The sequence below is a fragment of the Phocoena sinus genome, chromosome 12, assembly GCF_008692025.1.
Source record: "Phocoena sinus isolate mPhoSin1 chromosome 12, mPhoSin1.pri, whole genome shotgun sequence".
Classification (NCBI taxonomy): domain Eukaryota; kingdom Metazoa; phylum Chordata; class Mammalia; order Artiodactyla; family Phocoenidae; genus Phocoena; species Phocoena sinus.
The window spans coordinates 31,586,072-31,613,247 of record NC_045774.1 but is presented as its reverse complement, the minus strand read 5'-3'; the positions used below and the strand labels follow the sequence as shown (position 1 = coordinate 31,613,247).

Sequence of the window (27,176 nt, the reverse complement as noted above, 5' to 3'; positions counted from 1 at the left end):
AAAATAAAAAAAAAGACCAATCATATATGGAAAGGTATTTGCTAATACTCTGGTTGAGAGAGAAATTCAGGACTCCTTCAAGAAGGCAACACCCAATAAAACAAACAAAGCCAGAAAAGACAATGTGCCACTGAGATGCTTTTGCAAACTCTCACAGGTAGATAAAGGTATAATATCTCATTACAACCACTAAACACGGAAAGTTATAGAACTCTCCTGCCCTCGTCATTCCATGGAAACTTCAGTCAACCCCATACCTACAACCCCTTCCTAGATCTAATGCCTAAATTTGAGAAAAGCTTCACAGGTCACCTGCTTCCTTCCTTCCCCACTGCACACTAATACCTTGACCCTCGAAGTGTGGTCACCGAGTTATGATCCTTCCAACTGAAATCAACAAGTATTTACTGAACTCTTCTATGATAGATGTTACAGGAAACACAAAGACATACAAAGACCTGTTCCTTGTTATCAAGAGATTTATAGTCCAGTGGAAAATAAAAGATGTTTCCCAGTAAAAGACTACAAACAGCACAGATGAGCTTTCCTTTGGGATAAGACCGACCTGAGTTCAAACCTAAGCATTGATCTTTTCAGACTTTACCTCTTTATACTTCAGCTTCTTTATTTCTATAATGTGAATAACAATACCTACCCTGTCATGTGGTTGTGAGGTAAAAATGAAATAAGCAATGAGTTAACTAGTTGACTAGTGTTCGCAGTTCTTCAACTATTAAGCACTAGTAAATAAGCCGTCAAAGGTCAGTAACGTCATTGTTAATTATTATGAAGACAGAAGCACAAATGCTGGCACGAGACAATAAATAGCACCGAAGATTGGAGGCCAGAATAGACTCTCTGAGGTAATCAGAGAAAGTCTGAGAGAAATGCTAGAATGAGTTGCATCTTAAAAGAAAAAGGTTGTGTGAAAAGTGAACAAAGAGACCTGAGTGATACCTGGGTCTGAGGCTGATTTGTTGTGTGGCCTGGGCAATAGGGGTAATTTAACATTTCAGAGTCTCAGTTTCTTCATCTGTAAATTAAAAAGTCTGAATTAAATGACTGCTAAAATATTCTTTTTTTTTTGCAGTACGTGGGCCTCTCACCATTGTGGCCTCTCCCGTTGCGGAGCACAGGCTCCGGACACGCAGGCTCAGTGGCCATGGCTCACAGGCCCAGCCACTCCGCAGCATGTGCAATCTTCCCGGACCGGGACACGAACCTGTGTCCCCTGCATCAGCAGGTGGACTCTCAACCACTGCGCCACCAGGGAAGCCCCCTGCTAAAATATTCTTGAGCTAACATTCTATGATTTGGTGTAGGAACCAATGGGCAAAGTGAAAGAAAGTTAAGTCTAGGCACAGTTTATGGAATTTTCTTAACAAAACTCAGAAAGACATATGACTGTACAAAAGACAGGGAAGAATCCTCTGGCTAGAGCATAGGAACCAAAGGAGGGCAGTGGGGTGAATAAACTTCTCATTTCAACTTTCCTTACAGCAAAAGGGAGCTACTAGAGGTGACTGAGCAGGAGAGTGGCATAAGAACAGCATCTTAAGAACAGGAAAAGGACATGACAAAATAACAGCAAAGAAGACAGAATAACCTGGGAAATGGAGATTAAGGGGGTGAAAATCATTTAGAAGACTGAGTAGATGGAATTCAATGATTCTGGGGTGGAGAGATGGAAAATGGCAGCCATGAAGAAGATTTACAAATCCCTGAGTTCTTCCTCAAGTCTTTAATTAGAAGTACTGGATTAATTAATTAAAATAAAGTAAAACAGGGGGCTTCCCTGGTGGCACAGTGGTTGAGAGTCTGCCTGCCGATGCAGGGGACACGGGTTCGTGCCCCGGTCCGGGAAGATCCCACATGCCGCAGAGTGGCTGGGCCCGTGAGCCATGGCCGCTGAGCCTGCGCGTCCGGAGCCTGTGCTCCGCAACGGGAGAGGCCACAACAGTGAGAGGCCCGTGTACCGCAAAAAAAAAAAAAAAAAAAAAAAAAAAAAAAAAAAAAAAAAAAAATAAAGTAAAACAAAACAAAACTTTTATTTCTTCCAACTCTACAAGTCTATGATTCTAAGATTCAAATACAATCGATCTCTATTGGAGCCCAGGGTATTTTTTCTAAAGGTCCCTAGATGACATTAATGTGTAACCAAGGTTGTCTAGAAGAAGGGGAAAAAGACACAGAACAGTTTAGCAGTTAATTAATAGAAGGACATCTCTGAGTCAGCCCAAAGTGATGAGGACAGGATTCTAGGGCATGAAGGGTAGAAGCTTACTTATCCACAGGATTAAAGGAGGCTAGCTTTTCCACTGAAGGACAGGAAAGAGGAAAGGATGGGTGAGTCAGTGTTGGGTAGAAAAGCAGTTGTTATCAGCTGATCATCTGCATCTTCTCCATAAAAGAATCTGTTTCAAATTCTAACTATAAGTCAATTCACATTACTATTGTCACTTCAGAGGTTTCTGAACCATAAAAAGATTATCAAAATCAGTAAGTATATTCACTTATTCCAAAACAAGCAAAATATTTAATAGTCTATTAAAACTTTAACCTCACTTACTGGTCTTCATTCAATCCACAAACATCTATATAATGCTTTCCTCTATGTTGATCACTGGGAATACACAAGTAATACAGGGTTGCTGCCCTGGAAAAATTTATATAGTGGAAAAAACTGACCTGTTTAGGATTTTGAAATCCAACCTGGTAACTTCCACTAGATTTCTTGCGAGACACAGAAAATAGAGATATTATTAACTGTACTTGTGGAAATTAGAAAAGACTTCACAGAAAATCTGACATACGAGCTGTACCTTGGATGAAAGGACTCACTTTCACAGGGACCAGGGTTTAAAAGAACTGGTGCTTAAGAATATAAATGCCTGTCATTTTTTAAAACTGAAAAAAAAAATCAGGCTCAACTATTAATTATCACGATTTCCTTTTTTCAAAAATGTTATTCATCTTTATACTTTGAAGTGCCAAAACATTTAAGGATCATATTCATGGAAAACAATCTTCAATAATTTCCAGCAGACATTTCAGAGAGGAGTAATGAGTTTATCTGTCATTATATTCTTTAAAAATACTTCTTATAGGGACTTCCCTGGTGGCGCAGTGGTTAAGAATCCACCTGCCAATGCAGGAGACATGGGTTCGAGCCCTGGTCTAGGAAGATCCCACATGCCGTGGAGCAACTAAGCCCGTGTGCCACAACTACTGAGCCTGTGCTCTAGAGCCTGTGAGCCACAACTACTGAGCCCGTGCACCACAACTACTGAAGCCCACACATCTAGAGCCTGTGCTCTGCAACAGAGAAGCCACTGCAATGAGAAGCCTGCACACCACAATGAAGAGTAGCCCCCGCTTGCCGCAACTAGAGGAAACCCACGTGCAGCAACAAAGACCCAATGCAGCCAAAAATAAATAAATAAATTTATTTTATAATAAATAAAAATACTTCTTATGTAAAAACAAAACATATACAAATATAGACACAAAACATCAATAAAAATGTATGTTAGGCTATAGCTAGCTATAGCTTAAATATGCTCAGGAATAGAAGGTGTGTGGAGGGCAGATCTTTTGCTATTTTCTTTTTATTTCTAAATTTACCTGACTTCAATTTGTTTTTACTTAAGCAATTTTATCATATATATTCCCTATATCTCAAATCCTGCTACAATGATGGAGAAAATAACTACCTCTCTAAATACATACACTGGTATTTCTCATGCAAGAGACACGAAGTCTCTATGGTCTTAAATAGACAATCCAGTACAGACTTCAACTGCACTAATTCACAATTCATTAATATTACGAATGGGAAGAAATGAATCAAATTCTTCCAGTTGCTGTCCCCATCTGGAAAATTCACAGAACGAGCTTTATTTACTAGATACAACAATATTCACAGTATCTGCAGTTAAAGAAACTTGACACATTTTTAAAGGGTTGGCTTTCATTAAAAAAGTTAATGGGGCTTCCCTGGTGGTGCAGTGGTTTAGAGTCCGCCTGTCGATGCAGGGGACATGGGTTCGTGCCTCGGTCCGGGAAGATCCCACATGCCGTGGAGCGGCTGGGCCCGTGAGCCATGGCCGCTGAGCCTGCGCGTCCGGAGCCTGTGCTCCGCAACGGGAGAGGCCACAACAGTGAGAGGCCCGCGTACCGCAAAAAAAAAAAAAAAAAAAAAGTTAATGATCTTTTCATACATATAAAAATGATCACAGAGGGTTACTTTACAAACCAACCATGCCTAACACTGAAAAGAAATACTTCTATAACTAAAATACAGTATAGTCTTTTATTTACTCAAAAACTTAACTCATTGATGAATAAATACAGAATTCCATAATAATTCTATTCTTGGAGAAGAAATCATTTTTCAAGGCAAAACATTTTGTTTTTATTAGTATGGTATGTAGCTGTATTGTTTGTACTTCTGCCCAACATTCAGTAAGTGTTCAAAGCATTCAAAAACACTGACCATTCATATCTAATTCGTAACCAAAAAGTCATCATAGTGACTCTTGGGGACATAAGGATAAAACTGAGCCACACTTACTCTGGAAAGGAAAACCTACTAAATGGAAAAGAACTATTGCTTATGGGATGACCATTATCCACATTAAACTACACTGGGAAAAGTCAAATTTCAAAACCAACACGTTTTTTTAAATGTCACATGGTAACTTCCAGAGGTTTGGAAACGTAAGCATTGTGATGTTACCCCATTACAAAAGAGGTCTGCACAAATTCAGTTATACAGTTAAACTCCTGATGAAACCTCATCTGTTTACTCAAATCAGAGGAAATAAAGCTGTCTGCAGGAAACGAGGCAGCAGCTTATTGATCGAGCATTAAAGGTTGACCTTTATGTGGAATGTTTAGCCACATTTTATTGGAATAAAAGGCAAAGGTTAGGATGCAAACCCCTTCTTATTTCCTCTGAGGATGGACTCTATAACTGTGAAAACATGCTGAAACCCTCACATTTCCCAATTTACAGTCCTTTAATCCAATCCTGGCCCAGGAAGCTGACTATCAGAAGAAGAAAGTAATAAAGACGTTGTTTAAGGCAAAACCTGACAACATTCAAACTCTTGAAATATTTTGTTCCAATAATAACAAAATAATAAAACAATTTTATATGTGGTAAAAGATAACAAAATATAAAATGAGAAGAGGCCTTAAGAGGTCATCTAACTTCACCCTGTTTCTCCCTGACAAATTAGTATCAGATTTTACTCTGCTCTTTGGCACTTTTCTACAATATGGATGCTTTCTGTGCTATGGCTGAGAGAGATTTGACCCTATTCTCCAAAGAAAATTTTACTGCCTTTAAACAAACATATTCCTTACTTTCAAAACCTGATAGGGTCATGTCAAAAGGACTTAAGAGCCAACTTGAAGGGTTTGCCCCTGGCCAAAGTTGGGACAATTTAAACATCAAAAAGAATGACTGTACTTGATTGAAATGCACTTAATATATAAAAATCTGCAAGCCAATCAAACAAACTTGAGACAACTATTATATATTAATGGCTTATTCTGAAATTTGGTAAAGGGAAAAATTAAGTTTGTAATTGTTCAATTGTTTAATCCTGTACTTGAAATTAAAAACTATTTCATGGTAATCAAATAGCCCACATTGACGAGAAAAAGCTATTTTGCACAGAAAGTTGCAAGCTTATAAAGTTGAAGGAATGATAAAACTCTTAGGGTACAGAGTTCCAGTTTTGTGAGATGAAAAAGGCTCTGGAGATTAGTTGTGCAACAATGTCAATGTATTAATACTACTTAACTATATACACTTAAAAATGATTAAGATAGTATATTTTTGCTATGTACTTTACCGTAATTTTTTTAAAATCCCATTTTATCACCGTTTTGCCACTCCCAATGAGATAACTGACTCAGGTAAGGAGCATCAATAGATACGAACATTATTAGGTGAAAGACTGATAAAGAACTAAATATCTGTATGGTGCTCAAGTCTCACTCCCCCAAGATTACTTGCCCATCTCAAAAGGGAAACTATAACTTTAAATGAGGAGTTCAGTCATCATCTTAATCAATCTTAGTTTCACTAATAGTGGGATAGCTATATTATGTGGATCCTGATACAATAAGAAGTATACAACTTGGCTATTAAGTACTCTTACCAAAAATGTTTATTCTGAATCTAATCATACTTTTAGATTTAAATTCTACTTTGCAAAAAATTAAGAGGATAGAACACTGAGTTAAATACCACCACATGGAAACAACCAGACAAACCCAGAAAAATAAAGATTCTACCAGACTTTAGGCAGCCATCTTGAATCTCTCCAACAGGTCACTGTCATAAGAAGACAGTGAAAAGAGAAAGGAGGAGGACTATTTTAGGTCACAAGAGACTTAAGTGACATAACCATATATGTGCTCCTTCATAGGGTCCTGGTTGATAAATGAGCTATAAAGGAAGTCATGGGGATGACTGGAGAGATTTTCATATAAACTCAATACCAGATAATATTAGAGAACTACTGGCAATTGACTGTTATATATAATGGTAGTGTTCTGGTTAATAAGAAAATATTCGTGTTTTTTACAAATATATAATGAAGAAATTGGGGCAAAATGTCATGAGTTCCATAATTTAAGTAAGTCAGAGAAAAAAATATGGTTAGAAGCTAACCATACATTGCGTCTCTTGAAGCTGTGCAATAAGAAATAAACACCAACAACTATGAAGGATTCTCCAAACCACTACCACCACCACCAAAAACCAACTTTGAATCTTATTAAGACTCAGATCTACCTACCAATTAAAAGGAAATTCAGACAAGAGAAACATATTAAACACTATCACAGAAATGCAATCAACAAACTCCAGAAGGCAGGAAATTCTAAGGAAACAACAGTTTCTTCAACAAGTAAACTGAAAAAGCGGAGAAAGAAACTACATATTAAGACATCTAATAAGAGACATATCAACCAAATGTAATGTACAACCTATTTGGGTCCTAACTTAAACAAACCAACTATACAAACATTTATGAAACAAACAAATGGAAAAATATGAACAGTCACTGAATATTTGATATTAAGGAAATATTAAATTTTTTAGATGTAACAATGGAATTGTGTTTATTTTGTTTTTTTAATGCTTACCAGACATACAAAAAAGTATTTATGGATGAAGTGATATAATGTCTGGGACCTGCTTTAAAACAATTCAGCATAAAACAGGGTGGGAACAGAGGGATTTGTGGGTACATAAATGAGACAAAGTTGACCATATGTTGATAATTACCTAGAAGATGGGCACATGAGAATTCATTATTCTACTCTCTCCATCTCTCTTCATTTACGTACGCTTCCATTATATAAAGTTTTTAAAACAGAAGGCAGAGAATGAAGCCTAATCACAGCCTATCTTCACTGAATAATGGAATAATACTCACTGAATAATATAATCTTCTTCACCTACCACCTAATATAATAAACATGGACCAAAATAAAATAAAATAAAACCTAGCAAAAGATTTACCAACACTGACAAAACAAAGAAAAAAAGATGTAAGGGCTATGCCACAAGCCTCACAAATGAAACAAATGATAAGATTCTGGTGAATAGCGGTGTGACCCCATACCCAATTTTAGAAAATATACTATACATGAGAGGGAAAAAACTAGAAAAAACTATGTGGTGGGGATATGGATATTCACTAGACTATCTTCTCTATTTATTTGTACATTTGAAATTTTCCATAATAAAAAGTAAGAAGACGATTATAAATATCCTTCAAAAGGATCACCACAGAACACAATTATTTGATTCCCCACATATACTCCTTTCTGACTTGCCATCTTCCCATTTTTACTCTTTTACTTCCAACTGCCAAGGAAGAAGGGCATGGGGGGAGTAGTCGCTGTCAATACTTGCTTACTGGGTGGGAAATTTAACTAGCAAAACTGCAATGTTTCCATATTGTGCTAGAAAAATCAAGACTGACTTTACTGTAAAATGTCTCGCTCTAAACTGAAAACCTGGTTTGTGGTCTGAGGAAATTACTAAGGCATCTGCCTTCTCCCTTTCTTTTTTGGAAATGAAGCTAGACAAGAAACTCTTGTAATTTGTATTTGGATGTGGTGTTTGCAGAGGATTATTATCTTCCCAAACTTCTAAGTGGTTCCATCTGTTTTTATGGGGAATTTGGCTTAGGATGACTTCAGAAAATGAAGAACTAAGTAAGCAATCCAATCGTCTTTACAATTAGCTTTGCTGTACTCCATGAGTGGTCTTAAGAAAGAACAGAACCGATAACATATTCATGCCAAAAAAAATATTTTAAAATTTGAACCTGAAGCTGATAAAAGCCTATGTATGTAACTGCCAATTTATGGGACAGAGTAACAAGTTAAAGTAAACCACAGGGATAGAATCGGAAAAATGAAAAATTGTGTGAATGACAGAGGACAAACAATCCAGTTTCTTCAAAAAACTAGATTACAAGGAAATATAAAAGAGACAAAACCTATAGATTAAAAAGAATCACTAATCGCAATATGTGGATCCTAATTTGGATCCTAATTCTAGCAAAAAACTACGAAAGAAAACAAAAACAAATGGAAATTTGAACACTGAATATTTGATATTAAAGATTTGCTGTTAACCTCTTAGGTGTAATAATGGTATTGTGGGTTTTTTTCAGAAGTCTTATTTTTTAGAGATACATACAGAAATATGTGCAAAGAGAACAGAAATATAGATCAAACGAGGCTGGCCATGCGTTGGTAACTGTTAAAGCTGGGTGATAAGAATGCATGAGGGGTAGGGGTGTCATTATACTATTCAGTTTACTTTGGTATATATTTAAAACTTCTCAAATGAAGCTCTTTTGTTTAAAAATATGGAATAAAGTTAGCTAATAAAATTAAAAATTTTATCAAAATGAGAATCATAAAATCTTAGGCTCGTAAGACACCTTGGTGGTCACAAAGTCCCATCCCCCACCCAATGAATCTTTCTCCCACCTTCCAAGAGGTGACTATCAGCCTCTGCCCTGGGTCTTTCAAACCGTGGAAAAGTCACTCCGTCCCGTGGTAGCCCATTCCATTCTCTGCCTGCTCCAACCGTTAAAAAGTTCTTCTCGGGCTTCCCTGGTGGCGCAGTGGTTGACAGTCCGCCTGCCGATGCAGGGGACACGGGTTCGTGCCCCGGTCCGGGAAGATCCCACATGCCGCGGAGAGGCTAGGCCCGTGAGCCATGGTCGCTGAGCCTGCGCGTCCGGAGCCTGTGCTCCGCAATGGGAGAGGCCACAACAGTGAGAGGCCCGCGTACCGCAAAAAAAAATAATAATAATTTAGGGGAAAATGTGTTCAATAGACTTGACAATAGAGCCATCTATTACCTGGAAAAGACAATTCCACTGGAGTTATGAGACCAGAAGTCAATAAAAGGAATAAAAAGGCATCTACTACTTTTTAATAAAACTTCACATTGAAAAGAAGGGCCAAGACTACCCTGTTTCAGAACTCTTTCAAAGACCTTATAATTAAATAGACTTTACTTTTATTTCCAACAACTTTCATCTTATTTCAACCCATTTTGTAGCTAACAAGACAATCTGTACAAGCCTTATTTGGTTTCCCTACAAACGTCCATGAAATCTGTAAATCTGATCAGCAGTCCTTGTCTGTCATCATAAAAATTGCTGGCAAAAATATTTTGGATAGAAGATGAGAAAGGTTAAAATTTCAGTAACAAATACCACCACAGATTCCCTCCACTACACAGTTTTTTCCCAATGCTGCCATAAAGACACCATGAAAACGTTATCAAATGTTTTGCCAAAGTTCTTTGTCTATGTTTTTCCTATAAGGAAAGGCAATTACCTTCTCCACAAACAGAGACAAATAAATGAGCCACAGACGACATCTTAAATGGATTTGGACTTATGTCAGGGCAACTGAACCACTTAAGAGAAAAACAGACACAAGAGGCAACATCACTCGCTCAATGTCACGCTTAGTAATTGGTGAACTGGGACTGAAACTTGGGGCTAAAACAATTTTCTTTCTACCCTCCACTCCTTTGAGAAAAAAAAAGCGGGGGAGAGTATCAGGTATCTGGTTTGTTAAAATTCCAGTCACTGTAGACCGAGGACAAACTCCCACTAAAGTCTACACATTTTAGGACAGCCCAACGATGACCAATGTTCCAACAATATACCTGGTACTTCAAGGTACTCAACTGAAGATTCAGTGGTACTCTGAAGTACTGGCTTCAGAAGCTCCTTTGTGACCTGTCAACAATACAGATGGGCTCAATGTTCCTTGGAGGGTGGGCGGGAGGAAGACACTTCAGTGGTTACCGCTTTACTTTCCACTTGCTTCCACTTTTCCCCCCTTCTCCTTCACAACTAAAGCCAGTAAAGGAACATGAGTAGAATCTCATTAACACAGCTTTCAAGTTTCTCAATGAAAAATACCCACCCAGTGATCAAATTATACCCTCATACAATAGTGTACCATTGGCTCTGGTTCAAAATGGTTCCTCTGGGGAGGGAAATGCAAGTACAAACAGGGTACGAAGAGGAATTTACATATTCTCAGGTATAATATAGGAAAGTAGTTATGCCTATAGGCTCAAATGGCCTGGGTTCAAATCCTTGCTTTGCCATTAACTACTTGAGTGACCTTGAGCAATTTACTTAATCTTGTGGTGCCTGTTTTCTTATGAGGCAAACCTAGAATAACAGTACCTACTACCCAGGGTTACTGTGAGGATTAAATGAAAATATATGTAAAAGTGCCTATAGAATAGTGTCTGACACATATTAAGTATTCAGGAAATGTTTTCTATTGTTATCAATATTTTCTAATTCAATATGTGATGTCTTTACAAAAAATATATTAAACTACATTTTTATTAAAAATCAAATTAAAATATAAAGTAAACTATCTCTAACATAAAAAGCATGCCTGTTAATCAGGAAAAGCATTTCAACTATTAAGTGTCAGCTTTGTCTATTATGCCAACGTTCTAGTATGATTTCTCAATAGTATATGGCAAATTATTTTTTAAGTTATTCTTTTTAACTATTTTATTTATTTATTTTTGGCTGTGTTGGGTCTTCATTGCTGCATGCAGGCTTTCTTTAGTTGCGGTGAGCTGGGGCTACTCTTTGTTGCAGTGTGCGGGCTTCTCATTGCAGTGGCTTCTCTTGTTGCAGAGCACGGGCTCTAGGCGCATGGGCTTCAGTAGTTGTGGCTCATGGGCTTAGTTGCTCCGCAGCATGTGGGATCTTACCAGACCAGGGCTCGAACCCGTGTCCCCTGCATTGGCAGGTGGATTCTTTTAACCACTGCGCCACCAGGAAAGTTCAATGACGAATGTTTAAAGCATATACTTTCCCCTCTGTACAGCCACACAGAACTATACACATGGCAGGTTGCTGTGATTTCATAACTGTATAGTTCCATTAAATTTCAGTCAGCTAAAAAAAAAAAATGTTTCACTTGGTCTGGTTCCAACATATTGCCACTAAACTATGCTAAGCAAAAGAATGAAAGAGACAGAGAAGGAGAGAAGAAGTGAGAGACGGAAAGAAAAAAGAAAAATCTAAAAACATTAAAATCACTGGATCACTTTGCTGTACACCTAAAACACAACATTGTAATTCAGCTATATTGCAAGTAAATAAATAAATAAAATGTAAAAATAAAAAAAAGAACATTAAAATCTAGTATTAACATAAGCAGGAGCCATGGAAAAACAATTTATAGAACATCAACATTACCTTGAGAATATACTAGAATTTGAAAGTCAGTTCAGATTTGGTTTAGAAATTGGGTCTTTGAGAACTGGCTAAAGCATTTCCTTTATGTCCACAGTGCTGCATTTAGATGAAACTGCTTTCACGGATTAAAACTTAGATGAAATTGCTCGCACTGATCAAAACAATATTCAGATATTTATCCCAAAAACACAACTGAATATGCCATAAATGAACTAATTTCTGTAATTCTACAAAATCAGTAATGAACATGGACTTTATTTTGGTGATCACATGCCAATGCGGGGGGAGAATCTTACCTACTTACAAATGAAATTATATGAAATGAAATTATCTGGAATTTGCTTCAAAATCATGGGGGTGGGGTGTATCAATAAGATTGGCCGTGTCCTAGTAATTGGCAAAGCTGAGTGAGGCTACAGGAGGTCCATTACTCTACTTCTGAATATTTTTAATTGTTTCCATAATAAAAAGTTTAAGAAAGAAAAATACTTTTCTATAGCTGACAATGATACAGTCTTTCTACAAAAAAACACTTCAGTAGATAATCAGATACAGTAAAAACATGGCTTAAAAAACCTAACAAGAGCAACAAAAAAGGTCCTTTAAAAAAGAGCCATAATGGGGAGGGGAGAAAAAAAAAAAAGAGCCATATTATCCTTCATTGCTACATGTGTGCTGCACAGAGCAAGTAACACACAGATCACAGATCTATAGAATGCTCTAGATTCCACCCTCGAGTCCTTCCATTTAAGCTGGTAGCACTGAGGATGAAAGTGAACTGGCCTCAATTAGGAGAAAAGTTGGAGCCACATATGCACTACACATGCTGCCCACAGTGACAGCCCTTCACTGAAGAACTGCACGAGTGAAGAATATCTTCCCTGCACCTTTATTTTTTGTTTGGGGTGGTGAGAGATCTCGGAAGGAAGAATGTATTCACGTTCCCTTATGTGCGTAATTTAAAACAGACAATCTTAGCTTTAAGGAAATTAAGACGCAGTCTTTATTGATGTTGATTTTAATGGCCAAGATCCAAGAACAGTTCTTGTTACAATCTCGTGGATAAACTCTTGATTCCTTTGTCAGTGGACAGACCCCACTCATTACTTGTCACTCTAATCTTTCCCATATACAATTTGTATTCATTTTATTAAGAAAACAGAAGTTTGCCTTTTTCTCCGTAAGAGAAGTGAATTAAAGAAAACTTTTCAAGAAAAATGTTCATTTAGCAGCTTTTCTCCCAGAGTCTGCAATTAAACAGAGAGTACTGGGGAAAAGTAAAACATTATCATATAAAAATGGGCTCCAAAATGAAGGCTAAATATGCACCATTGTCTAGCATATGACCACAGTGCCACATTTGCTTTTCAAATACTTGTGAAAGCATTTGGCACCGTTTTCCAATAATCCCACAGGACTTTTCCACTTCCTTGTTTTTTCAATAGTATTTGAAAATGTTGGCACATTTATTGAACTATTTTTGGAAGACCTAGCTCTGTCTACCTTCAGGGTTCAAGATACAAATATATAAAAGCTACAGGACAGCCCTCCCAGCTATAAAACTTGGCAGGCTTCCTAAGTTCTCCAAGAAAACTTCAATTGGCAAGTCCATTAACATCAAAAGAGGACACAGTAAAGGGAACAACTCTGGACCCAGGGAGACCCTGGCCGTGCCTGAAGCTCCATTACTAAATTGCTCAATGGCTTTGAGTAAGTTTAACCCCTTCCTAACTCACTTTGCTTACCTGTCAGAATTCTGGTACAAAATTGGTTTACGAATCGAATGGTAAGATGTTCTGAGGACTTATTTTGAAAAGAATACCAAAAAATAAACTTTAAAAATAAAAAGTGTTAATTTCTAAAAAAGAAAACTTAGAAGTCTATGCCACAGTCAGCATATACAGTTTTCTGTTGTTATCTATTAGGAGAAATCTTATTTTAAACCTGCCCAAAGTTTCTCAGACTTTAGTAATCAGACCTACTTTATAATTTTGCCAAATCCAAACAGCTACTGTATTATTATTTATGTAATACTTATCCTTAAATCAAGTCACTTTAAAATACCTACTTTGGACTTCCCTGGTGGCGCAGTGGTTGAGAGTCCGCCTGCCGATGCAGGGGACACGGGTTCGTGCCCCCGTCCGGGAGGATCCCACATGCCGTGGAGCGGCTGGGCCCGTGAGCCATGCCGCTGAGCCTGCGCGTCCGGAGCCTGTGCTCCACAACGGGAGAGGCCACAGCAGTGAGAGGGCCCACGTACCGCAAAAAACAAACAAACAAACAAAAAAACTTACCTACTTTAGCCTTATACTAAGTAATATCAATGTAATCATAGTTTTGAAGTACTTGGATATTTTTCTGATGCACACGTATTTAACCATTAAAAGAAAAAGATTCATCTGTGCACCACCTCAAATCATTTTAACATACCACCACATTTTGGGGAGATACTACTGTACTGATCTATTTGTCTATAACATCTTCTACATTAATGAATAGAGTATTTGAATTAATAAATCCCTAAAACCCACTCGGCAACTTAACTGACACTAACCACATGCCCTCAGGAGCCCTGGGACCTTCCTAGAGCTTCTCAGACCTCACAGCCACTGCCTCAATTCAGACCCTCCGTTTTTGTTTCACTTTCCCCGAAACTCATACACAAAAATTGCTAATGTGTGTATCTTTACATTAGTGTAAAATCCCACTCTCTATTTATGCTCTAGTAATGAAATTTTTCACCCTTAAAGTATTAGCAGAATCCACATGAGTTCAAAGGTTCCTCTAATAACCAAAGAATATTCAAATAGTCAAAGAATATTCAAATTTATGTATGCCAATCATAAGTCAGTCTAAAGACAGACAAACTAAGATACTCAGTAAACTCTAAAATAAGGTTGCCATTTCTGATACACATTCACCAAATTTGTTTTTATTGTGTATTTTTAAGTCTAGTTCAAGTACATAAAATTTGTAAGTGTGTATACTGAACTAATCCTTGAACTATCACAAGAAAAAAATATAATACATCTTCTGAGCTCTTCCTAAGAAGCACTTTCTTATTCAGTCACATATCAGTCAACCACTCCCATCCACCCTAGATGTTAACTCAACCGCCTGACTTTTCTGTCTCTCTATATATACTGCTAAAGTTTGACTCAGCACTTGGCATGAGAAAAAGGACAATTTTATTATGGCTGCAGTTTTCACCAAATGTGAGTACCACAATAATCTTGGAAATTTATTTTTATCAGTTTAAAACCCTAAATCCAGTGGGTTGAACATGAGTTAATATCTGCTCACTCCCAAAACCACACTAAAATGACAGAAAGAAAATTAAAGAAAAAAAGGTACTAACTCACAAAAAAAAAAAAAAAAAAAAAAGGGAGGGGACAGGCCAGCAGATGAGATATATCAACAGAATTTTAGAAGATGGAGAACAGATGTATAAAGTAACTGACTTAGCAGAGCAGAGGAAGCCTAAACTTGCATTGCTATCTTGGTGGGGACCTACCAAAAACAATGTGATAGTTGGAGAAGGTTTGAGAGCCTTAGGAATTGGAAGTTCCAGAAACCTCTGAGGGTTGAGATGGGAGAGCAAGTTGAAGACAGGGACCTGTTGGAAATAAGGACACTTAACGTTTAAACCACACCCACAGCCTCAACAAAACTTGGCAGCCAGAGACAGGAAGTTCACTCTACAGCACTTGAAAAAGAAAGGCTCTGTGCTCAGAGGGCAAAGGTGAGGTTCTATACAGAAAACAGGGAGGTCCAGTCACTCAGTCAACAAATACTTACCAAGTGCCTACTCTGCACCAGGCACTGTTCTAGGTACTGGAAATACTGAACAAAATACACAAAAAGATTTGCCTTCATGCAGCTTACATTCCAGCGAGGGGAGAGTCAATAAACAAAAAGTAAAATATAAGGGTATCAGATTTCAGCAATACACAGTGCAGAAGTAAGAAGAGACAAGGAAGGGATTTAGGGCACCCTGGGGTAGGGGTGGGAGCAGGGTTGTACTTTCAAATAAATGATCAAGGAAGCAAAGCTCTGAAGGAGTTAAGGGAGTAAGCTATGTAGGTATCTGAGGGAAGAGCATTCCAGACAGAGGGAAAGCAAGCGCAGGGGTACATCAAGATGGGCAGGGGCTTCCCTGGTGGCGCAGTGGTTGAGAGTCCGCCTGCCGATGCAGGGGACACGGGTTCGTGCCCCGGTCCGGGAAGATCCCACATGCCGCGGAGCGGCTGGGCCCGTGAGCCATGGCCGCTGGGCCTGCGCGTCCGGAGCCTGTCCTCCGCAACGGGAGAGGCCACAGCAGTGAGAGGCCCGCGTAACGCATAAAAAAAAAAAAAAAAAAAAAAAAAAAAGATGGGCAGGACAGGAGAAACTATATACATGAAACAAGAAAAGGACATTATCAAAAAGAAAATTCATTAGCCTAGTAGTAGCTTCCAAAATAGGAAAGCAAAAAAGTTCAGTAGAGAGATTAGAAGAAAACTAATTGAAGAAATTTCCCGAAAAGAGGGAACAAAAGGACAAAGGGATGACATCAGAGAGAAAAAAGTAACAAATCTTAAGTCATGGCAGGAAATTCAACATCCAAATTAATAGAAGTTCCAGAAAGAACAGAGAACATAGAGGGAGTCATTATCATAGTGGAATATTTCTGAAAGACAAGAGTTTCCAAGCTAAAAGGGCCCACTGAGTGCTCAGCACAATGAGTGAAAGACTCCCATACCATGGCACACCATCATGAAATTCAAAACAACAAGTTCAAAGGTAAAATCCTGAAAACCTCTAAAGAAAACAAACTAGCTACATACACAGAATCAGAAATGGGAAGCGAGTCAGTCTTCTCAACAAAACAGTGGGATGTGAAAATACAGTGGAGCAATGCCTTCAAAATTCGGTGGGACAGTAACCATTAACTTAGAATTCTATACCCAGCCAAACTATAAATGCAATCAAACTGAGAGTACAAAGAGGCATTTTAAGAGTGGGAAAAGTCGCTTTCAGACATGCAAGGTCTCAAGAAATTCGCCTTCCATTTGCACTTTCTTGGGAAACTACTGGAGGATGCACTCATGTAAAGTAAGAGACAAGAAAGAGACACGAAGTCCAGGCACCCGGGAGCCCAGGAAGAGAGGAAAAGGGCAATTTCCAGAATACAGCTGCACAGCAGTTCTAGGAATAATCAGTCCAGGAAGGATGTCATTAATAAAAAAAAAGAAAATGGTTTGCCATATAGTTTTCAACAAAGTTTAGAGCTAAATTAAGGGTAGGTACTAAGAAAACTATACAAATGAGGAAAAAAATAGGCAATTAACTTCAGGATAAAACAAAAAGTTGTAAAAGAAAGTGTATGCAATCAAAGCGCTATACACAGCTCAGCTGTTGCCTATATGTGCTGTGGAAGGAGAGAAGAACGTGCATCTGTGCACAGGAAAAGGGAGTCTGTAAAGGAGGCTAACCCCAACCAAGGTAGAAAGTCAACAGCTAATATTGTCTAGAATAGAAAAAGCAAAAAAGCAAGAATATCGTGGTTTTAAGCAAAACACACGGATAATAAAACTAAAAGAACTGAAAGCGGTTGCCTCTGAGGAGCAGAAATCTGTCATGAAGGGACATGAAAGGCAGGGGTCTGCCGCTTTTCCTTATAATCCCTACACTATTACCTGACTTTCTAAATCATATACTAGCACCCTGGGGAATGCTATCTGCACTGCAAATGAAGTAGCAAAAAGTATAAAACTGCTTGAAAGATAAAAACTGAAAAGGAAGGAGGCACACATTTTATTTTGACGTGTTTTATACCCTGGGACATTTTTGTTACATTGAAACATCAGCCTGGAAACACTACACTAATGTGAAAAACAAGATGAAGGGTACTCGCCACTCCAGCTTGATTCAAGAATCACAGAACTAACAGTAGTACTCTGCTTCACAATCACGCCTTTACAAAAGAAAGTAGGAGGCAGAAACCATTTAGGAAAGCAAGCTTATCTTTTGTTAAGTTAGATACTGTAGATGCCAATAAATTCCTAAAATCTTCAAGTTCTACAGAGTAACAGCATCAAACAATTAAAAGCAATAATCCACCCTCCCCTGCAGAAGAAACAGAAGTTTTAGCAGCACACAAGCTGGGTGCCCTTGAGCAAATTATTCTGGTTTTAAGCCTCAGTTTTTCATCTGTAAAATGAGCGTACCAGCTACTTCAAGGTGTTGCTGTAAGAAGGATTGGGGATATTAACATATAATATATAAAGCACCAACTACAGTAGCTGACTTATCATCTGTGCTCCAAAAGTTATTTTTCTTCCTTTTTCACCTGTTTATTATCAATGCTTCTGGCCTTATCAGATTACATACAATGGAACCTAGAACAAAGCTGAGCCACTAGCGTAAAATCCACTTGTCCAGCACAGGTTAAAAAGAAGACAAAGAAGCTAATGGGACAGCACCTGAAGCCAGGATGAAGCCTGGCTTCATGGATGGAAAGCAAGCAAGAAGTGTCAAATAGAAGCCTAAACCATGGAGGAATGTTACAAAAGGAAAAAAAAAAAAAGAAAAAGAAAAACAGAAAGAAGATAAATTAAATTAGACCAATTTTCTAGCTCCAACTACTAATACAGAGGACAGAAGAACAGGTTAACTACACTAGAGGATTGAAATCAGCAAAATTCAGACTGTGAGAAACCAAACAGAACAACTAATCAAGTTTCTTCAACATACAAACTACTGCAAGGAAAAATAAGAGGTGAAGGGGAAACTAGAGCATATCAGTCTTTAAAGAAACACCAACCAAACAACCTAAACGGGAAAAGAATTTGAAAAAGAACAGTTACATGGGGCTTCCCTGGTGGCGCAGTGGTTGAGAGTCCACCTGCCGATGCCGGGGACACGGGTTCGTGCCCCGGTCCGGGAGGATCCCACATGCCGTGGAGCGGCTGGGCCCATGAGCCATGGCCTCTGAGCCTGCGCGTCCGGAGCCTGTGCTCCTAAACGGGAGAGGCCACAGCAGTGAGAGGCCCGCGTACCACAAAAAAAAAAAAAGAAAAGAAAAAGAATAGTTACATATATATGTATAACTGAATCACTTTGCTGTACACCTGAAACTAACACAACATTGTTAACCAACTATACTCCAATATTAAATAAAAAGTCAAAAAAAAAAGATACACCAACCAATTATAACAGGCAAATCTTAACTGGATCTGGATTCAAACAAACTTTTTCAAAAATTGATACTTGAGGTAATTGGAGATTTGAATATCAACAACTGAATATTTGATGATATTAAGGAATTTTTAGTGTGATGGTGGTATTCCAATCATGTTTACAAAAGAGTTACCTTCTAGAGATACATACTAAAATATTAAATGACGAAATGAAAAAAAAGTCCTCTAAAACATCCAAATAACATACAAATAAGGTACAGCTATGGGCTGCAGTAGTGTAACACTAGGCTTCAGAGAACCAGACAAGCTGCTTTGAGAAGGAGTCACAAAGTCTGGGAGGAAACTAGAAAGAGCATTCTTTCCACGTGTGACCGAGGGCCTACTGCCTGCTGGGCTCCAGAAACCATGACTGACAGTGACCCAGAGGTCAGCCTTCACAAAGGGAGAGGTGGGAAATGACTGCTGGCCCTAGAGGTAGAAAAGCCCCACTGCCAGGAACACCTTACTGAAGGTCATATAGATTGAGTCCTTTTTGCATCTTCCAAATTGGATTTAGTAAAAGAGATGCAAACTGGATAGTCTAGAGGAGCCATGTATCTAATACAAATGAATGAAAAGGTCCAGCAGTAAGCCAAAAGGCAATGGGTGGGACTTCGGCAAAGTAGGAAGATGACCTGTGTGAGATAGGGCAGGAACTCCTCAGCACTGCAACAAAGGAGCGTGGGCCCAGTGTGGCCAAGGTCCTCCAATTTTCCCAGAGAAACCTAAAAGAAAGATATTTCTGTGAAACCTCCTGATTTCTTAATGTTGTCAACTAATTTAAAATTAAAACACTCTGTTAGGGGAAAAATATGTCCGCAGATCTATTTCAGGTACGAAAAGATGTGCTGGATGTGAAAAGGTCACATTTTAATGTCACATGCAGAGACTTAAACACTATCAATAAAAATTCCACTAACAGCCTTCTTGCAGCAAGTTCACTGAAGCTGTAGAGAGAGGAAGTTATAATATAGCATATGCATACAAGTTTTATACTCCGAATCAGCTACCTCAGGCAACATAACAAAAAAGACTACCACCTCTCTGTGATGCTGAAATTAGATCCAGACAGTTTTGCCATCTATATGCTTTTCTGAGTACTGCCAAAAGCAGTGGATAGTTAAAAAAATTCTAGAGATACCATACTGAAATTGTTAAAAAGTGGTTTTAACTTGTGATCACCATAGGAAATTACAGTTTCATATCAAAGACTCTACTTCCACACAGATAATTATTCCTGACCACTGCAAAAAAAAAAAAACTGCTTACCACATTTTCACAAGCAACCCACTAAGCCTTTCTTAACCTAACAATTTTCACAGAAGCCAGGCACTGAGTGAAGCATTTTATAAGCACTAGCTCATTTAATCCTCATCTAACTTTCTGAGGTAGGTTATGATTGTTCACCCCCATAGTGAAGATAAGGAAACTGAGGCCTTGAGAAATAATTTACCCAAGGTTCCACTGGCATAAGTAGCATTCTAACCAGCACCACTATGTGGACCTGTTACTGATTCCCTTCTAATTAATATTTCCATCCAAGAAATTTGTGAGGAAATAAAGACACATTAAGTTCAAGGGAAGAAAATACGAAGCCAATATTATATCAGAATTCAGTTTAGGGCTTCCCTGGTGGTGCAGTGGTTGAGAGTCCACCTGCCGATGCAGGGGACACGGGTTCGTGCCCCGGTCTGGGAAGATCCCACATGCAGCGGAGCGGCTGGGCCCATGGGCCATGGCCGCTGAGCCTGCGCGTCCGGAGCCTGCGCTCCGCAATGGGAGAGGCCACAGCAGTGAGAGGCCCGCGTACCACAAAAAAAAAAAAAAAAAAGAATTCAGTTTAACCTTGACAACTGCCTAAAATCGGACAACCAAAAGAATTGAAAGGAAATAAGCACGACAGTGGGGGCATGAAAGTGCAATGGGGTAACATGAAAAAAATAAAAAACAGAAAGTCTCGTAAGACTTCGATCCTCTAATCTCAAAAACTAAGAATAGAACTACATCAGCAGTTTTCAACGTTTTCTGTTTTTCAAAATTGCTCCCCCAAATCTCTCTCTCTCTCTCTCTCTCTCTCTCTCTCTCTCTCTCTCTCACACACACAGCCCACTTTACTTAACAGTCTCAGTCAGTTCATGAGCCCTTGAGGCCACCCTGGGCAACACCTTTCCCACTAACCCCATACTTCCCACCTCAAGGTCAAAAATCTAAACTAAATGATTTTCACCCTCCCTTCTGGTACCCTAGGTGGATGAATCAAGGGTGAAAAACGAGTAGACTATTTAGAAAAAAGAAAAGACCAAAGAATTATGGCAAAGTTTAAACTACATATTCATTTAGTATCTTCAGGATACTGGGATGTGTACGTATATTGATAGAATATAGGAAACTCAAAAATATGATTAAATTCAGCACTGCTGTTATGATGGTGGTAGGTCCAGCTGCAAATCTCATCAGGAGGTCTGGAAACCTGAATTCAGGGCTTGGAAAAAATGATTAGAGACTCGGTAACCAGACTTATGTGAAAAGTTTTTAAAATCACGATTTTCGTGGAAAAAGGCAATTAGAGGGTAACATAAGTCTTTTAAGTATTTGAAAATTCTTTCATGGAGGTAGATAAATAGGCCATAAAAAGAGAAAAGCAAGAGGAAACTGGCTTCCTGGTAAAAGCATGAATGATTTAAAGACAATGAACTTCCTACCTGACCCAGACAACAAGGTCCTACAGATGAACAAGTGACAAAATCACTTTAGAACTCTTTCCATGCCCTCTGGTTCTTAACCTGGAAAGAAGTGAAACCATCCCCATGATGTTCAATTTAGTCACGTATGTGAAGTGTCAGCTTGGCTACCTAAAGCAAACCTTACTTATGATAGTTCTCAGAGCAAATGAAAAGATAATTCTTATTCCTCAAATAAATTCCATATTACCATAAAGATTATTTGTGAGGCAATCTATAATGAATTTAGACCTTTATGGTTCTAATACACTAAAGTAAAAAAAAAAATGTAAAGAAGTATGTGTGATATGAAAATATATTTCTACTTTAAAAGTAACTAAGAATAGGAAATTAGTCCAAATTCAATCTTTGAAAAAAAGCAGAAGCAGTATGAATGCACCCATAAGCCACCTGAGGTCTACCCTATACTAAAGGGAAAGCGACATCACTTTAAAAAATGAGAAAACCACTAAAATGCTCATTAAAATCAATGTTATCCCCAAAACTAGATATTTAGGGAATTATAGATTATCTACCCTTCTAGACATGAAAAACATGCATCTAATAAACCCACATATATCAAGCCAACCACAAAACAAGGGGAAACAATAGTCAAGAGTAAAATAAGCAAATCACCTACATGAAATATAACCTACATGACATTTCTACATGAAACAGTACCAGGTTCTACAAAGTTAACTCCAACTTTCAAAGAATCCTAATTAAAAGCGCCTCCACTACATCATATAAAGTTTCAACAAATTGATTCATCAACTTTATTAAGTACACATAATGTTATGTGTACTTCACATAACTCTACATATGTATTCCCTCTCTCATACAAAAGTCACGTACTTTATAGAAAAAAAAAACATTATCACTATCTCAGTTATTTCTATCTGATATTAAAAATGATTTCTGGGACTTCCCTGGTGGTGCAGTGGTTAAGAATCTACCTGCCAATGCAGGGGACACGGGTTTGAGCTCTGGTCCAGGAAGATCCCACATGCCATGGAGCATCTAAGCCCATGCGCCACAACTACTGAGCCCACGTGCCACAACTACTGAAGCCCGCGCGCCTAGAGCCCGTGCTCCACAACGAGAGAAGCCACCGCAATGAGAAGCCCGCGCACCGCAATGAAGAGTAGCCCCCGCTCGCCGCAACTAGAGGAAGCTCGTGCGCAGCAACAAAGACCCAACGCAGCCAAAAATAAAATAAATAACTTTATTTTTTTTTAATGATTTCTTTCTTTCTTTTTGGCTTACCTGTAACATCTAAATAACTGTAGTATTTACACTTGGAGGCCATTCCCCTCCAGTTAATCATAGCAGGCATTAACTCCATTTTAGATTTTCGTTTGGGGCACTGCTCAGCCAGAGTAATGATAGAAATCTTATGACTATTAGGTTGCTGGTTTGTGCCAAAAAATGGCATTCCCAAAGAATGCTCTGTCTGGAATCTGTGGGGGAATCATATACAAATCTTCTATTAACTCAGACCTTCCAAAGAGGCTGGAAATGTTTGTGTGTTGTGGGGAGGGCGAAAGGGCTGAGAGTGGATTTGCTGACTCCTAAAGGTCCAGCCCTGAGATTCCAAGATTCTATAAAAGGGCAGTAAATTAGTGTTTGGCTAGTATTTGCTGACTACTGAAGCCAGCATAAACATTTACTTGAGGCTTTTAAATGTGTAAGGGTACCCAGTGGTTAGGTACAGTAATTCTGAATCTGAAAAAAACAAACAAGGCTACTGGAAATATTTCTAAATAAAGGTGGGGTAGGGAGGTATTTCCCCCATATTTCCTTTGTTTTCCCCAAGTAAACAATACAGACTTTTAGAAATGCAAAATTTGATTCTCAGCAGTATTGATCCCTATAAACTATTTTATTGCCTTATAAAAATACTAGCAATTCATACTTTTCCAAAAAGTCTACACACAGCCTTTAAACAGGCTACTTCAGTTCAAAAAACAAAGAAAAAGGCCCATACTTCCCTGTGGAAACAGAAACAAAAGCAAATCTTCAAAAATATTTAGCTTTCTGCTATATAAAATATAAACCCCACATTCCTAAATAAAGTGGCAAAGATAGAACCTTTGTAGTTCTCTAGTCAGTTATATGAGAGTGGTTATTCAGGGCAAAACCCGACCTTAAACATAACTATACAATATTACTAAATTACAGAGTAATTTTACCAATAAATATTCTGGTTGAAGACTGCTTTGTCATCTTTGCAAGTATTTTTAGTTGAAAGCAAGTGGTTGGGAAGTCCACGTGCACACGGTTCAGATTTTTTTAAATCTATTTTTAAGATCTGGTGACTGGATAGGTTTTCTAAACTCAATCCTTTCAAACTGGTAATTTGAAAAGGGTAAACCACAAGACGGTTAGTTAAGAAGCAAAGGACCTAACAAGCTCACCAACTCAGATCAGCACAAAACTAACTCAGAAACCTCCAAATCTAATGATGAGCCCAAACGGTCACTAAAGCCTATACATACACAAACTGTACTAAAAGCTACCTCTCTAAATACAGCAAGGGCTATCTGAATTCTCTTGTTTTACATTTCCATAGTTATTTTGGGGTGAGCCCTCTTCAGATTTGTCCCCTAAATCTGCAAATCTGCTTCTTTCTACTTGGAATTAAGTTTCAGATTTTAATATACATAACCAGCTGTATATTTACCAGTTTAATATACGGACCCAGCTGAGAATATTCTACAACAATTTAGATTTTTTACTGAAGTTAGTAATAATTTTACTGAAATTCGTTAAATGATTTTTTTTATCACTTTTAACCGTTTTAGGCAATCCCCATTCAATTTAGGTATCAAGAATCTGAAGTTGGGGGCTCAACTCATCCACATATTTTCTCTGGAAGGTCTAACTACTTTGACTAGAGATAAAAGATTAAAGCACTGTTATGACTAGGTCTTTCTTAAAGAGGGATGTTTCAAAAGGAAAGAAACTGTCCCCTCCCGTTAATCTAAATGAGCAGCCTCTTGTTCTCAGCAGTCCTTCTGCACACAAGACCACTACTGACTTCAGTGGGAATTCTGCCCAAGAAGTGAGGAAGACAGGATAAGATTAAATTAGCCCTAAATCCACGCCATTGTTCCAAGCCATTACCACTTGTACAGTTCTCCAATAACCTCTATAAAGTAGATATCTGAGGTTTGATGGTGATTCTCAAATTGAATTTTAGGACTGATCCCTGGAACTCTGACAGGTGACACAGCCTAACTCTTTAAAAGTTGTGTCAGCCTGATGGATGTATTGAGTTGGCACTTATCACAATCCAAGATTGCATTGCAATGCAGCCCCATCAGTGGCTGCAACAGCAATCCAGTGATTTCTCACAGCAAAGAACCCTCCAAACAGAAACCGAATAGGATTAAGTGCTATTCGTTTCCCAGTAAAACCTGTTCAAAGACTGGGAATTCTAAATCCCAGCTCCCGTGGCCAAGAAATTGACTCAGTTTCCCCTCTAGTCCTAAATCCAGTGGGAAATGTGATAGGACGTGGGCCAAAATTCTAATTCTCAATACAGTACTACAAATAGAGGATACAGAAATAATAGGTTCCGGTGAGAAGAAAAAAACAATGGAAAAAATTAAAAGGTCTCTGAATAAAACGGAAGAATAAAAGAAAAACTGTTAAGATTCATTTTTTTAAAAAAGGTTAAATAACAGTAACAAGACATCTAGCATACACGTGCCATTTCAGATGCGAGAAGTTCAAAAAACTGAGGAAAAGATGTGATTCAGAAAAGAGAAAATATATCCACAGGTCCTCTAGGTTCTACCTTCCCTCGCACCCCACCAGGGCTCTTAAAAACGGGCAGCGGTGGTGGTAATAAGGAATGCAATTTAAGGCGTCCTAGGTCAATAGGGAGGGCTCCACAGAGACACCCCCCCAAAAAAAAATAATAGACTCTAGGCGAGAGCTCTTCTCACTTCACCAAAAAACCCTGACCTCAAGGGAGATGAGCGATCTCGGGAAGCACGATGACCGACGGCTTCCAGTAGACATCCCGGCTGCCGCAGGCAGCGTCTGAGGCTGGGGATTTAGACTCCGATTCCAACCCTGCTCTTTCTGTTCTGTTCTCCTGGTCCTTCCCCTGCAGCTCAACTAACAACCCTCCCAACTCTCTGCCCTCAAATCTAGAGGAGAAAAATAAGCCATGAGTGGTGAGATGGTCTGAGTGCCGGGACTGCACGGATCAGAGAGCAAAACGTGCGCTTCTCTCCGAATCGGCCAGGTCGCACCCGTCCTGCGGGACAGAGCGAGCGGCGGCGGGGGACGCGCACCGTGCTTGGGGCTGACGCGGCCCACGCCCGGCTCCACGCAGCGCCCACGCGCGCGGCCGGCCGAGGGACGCGCGGCGTCCTCGCCTGCGTTTCCTCTCCCAAAATCATCCGCCAGAAAGGCGACGCCGCCGCCGCGTACCTCAAGCCCCCGCGCTCATCTCCAAGAGTCGAAGGAGGACGGCCGCTCCGAACTGGGACAGGCTCGCGCGCCGCGGCCCGCGCCCAGGATGGAGCCGGATCCCTCCTGCAGCCGCTCCGCGGGGCCCGGGACGCGTGACCCTGAGCCCACCGCACCCCCGCGGGGCCGGCGCAGTCCTCACCAGGCCCCCATCTCTCCCGGCGCCGACGAGACGCGGCCCCGACTCCCGAGAAGGGAGAAGTGGGGGACCACAGTGGAGCGGGGAAGCAGGGATCCGGCCTGGAGCAACAACAGGACCCGGTCCCCGGGGCGGGAACGAGTAGGAGAGAAGACAGGGAGTCGCAGAAAACCCCAAAGCCGGCAGCCCTCCCCCTCCTGGTGGAACCGTCCCGCCACCGCTTCCTGCCCAGGATCAGCTTCCCAGCTGCAGTCTCAGGAAAAATCCGAGACGCCCCTGCAGCTCCGCAGGGACCAGACGCTCTGCCCGGGATACCCCGCCCCGGGCCCGCCATTCCGCAGCTCCGCACACCTCCTTACCCGGACGCCGCACTCAGGAGCTCGCTCGCCAAAGGGACCCGTCCAGCTTCAGCGCCAGCCGCCGGCCGCAACACCCGCCCCCTCCCTCCCGTAGGTTTCAAATTGAAATTCCCTGGCTGAGGCCGTCAGAGGACTCCGCGCGCCAGCCCCGCCCCCTCGCGGCGGAAGCCCCTCCCGCGCCCCCGCCGGACGCGCACCGGGTGCGGAAACCCCCGCGGGCTGCGACACGCCCCCTGTGCCCAGGCCACGCCCCCGCGCCAGCCCGGGCGACCCTTCCCTGGGGATTCGCCGCGCGCCCGGGCCGGGTACCCTGCGCTGGAAGGACGCGTCTCGCCCTCGGAACTGGCCTGGATAATGAGTGCTGATGCCTGTGTGCAAGCCTTTGTTACCCGCGAATCCCGATCTTAAATGCCCTTTTATCAACTTTCAAAAGTTATTTCTTCAAAGTGAATCCA

General features: G+C 39.9%; 1 protein-coding gene across 26 annotated transcripts in view; it reads right to left on the bottom strand.

The window, feature by feature from the left end:
* The window catches only part of EPB41L2 (erythrocyte membrane protein band 4.1 like 2), a 214,590-nt gene extending 187,688 nt beyond the window's left edge, over window positions 1–26,902 (bottom strand). For 5 of the 26 annotated variants that reach the window (XM_032650754.1, XM_032650767.1, XM_032650766.1 and 2 more), the window contains exon 1: window positions 26,722–26,807. The gene's annotated coding sequence lies outside the window, so the exon portion shown is untranslated. Of the gene's footprint in view, window positions 1–19,653; window positions 19,744–26,184; window positions 26,538–26,713 lie in introns of those variants that run through there. The other 21 variants (XM_032650774.1, XM_032650770.1, XM_032650771.1 and 18 more) reach the window with 20 other exon arrangements.
* Window positions 26,903–27,176: the final 274 nt, after the last annotated feature.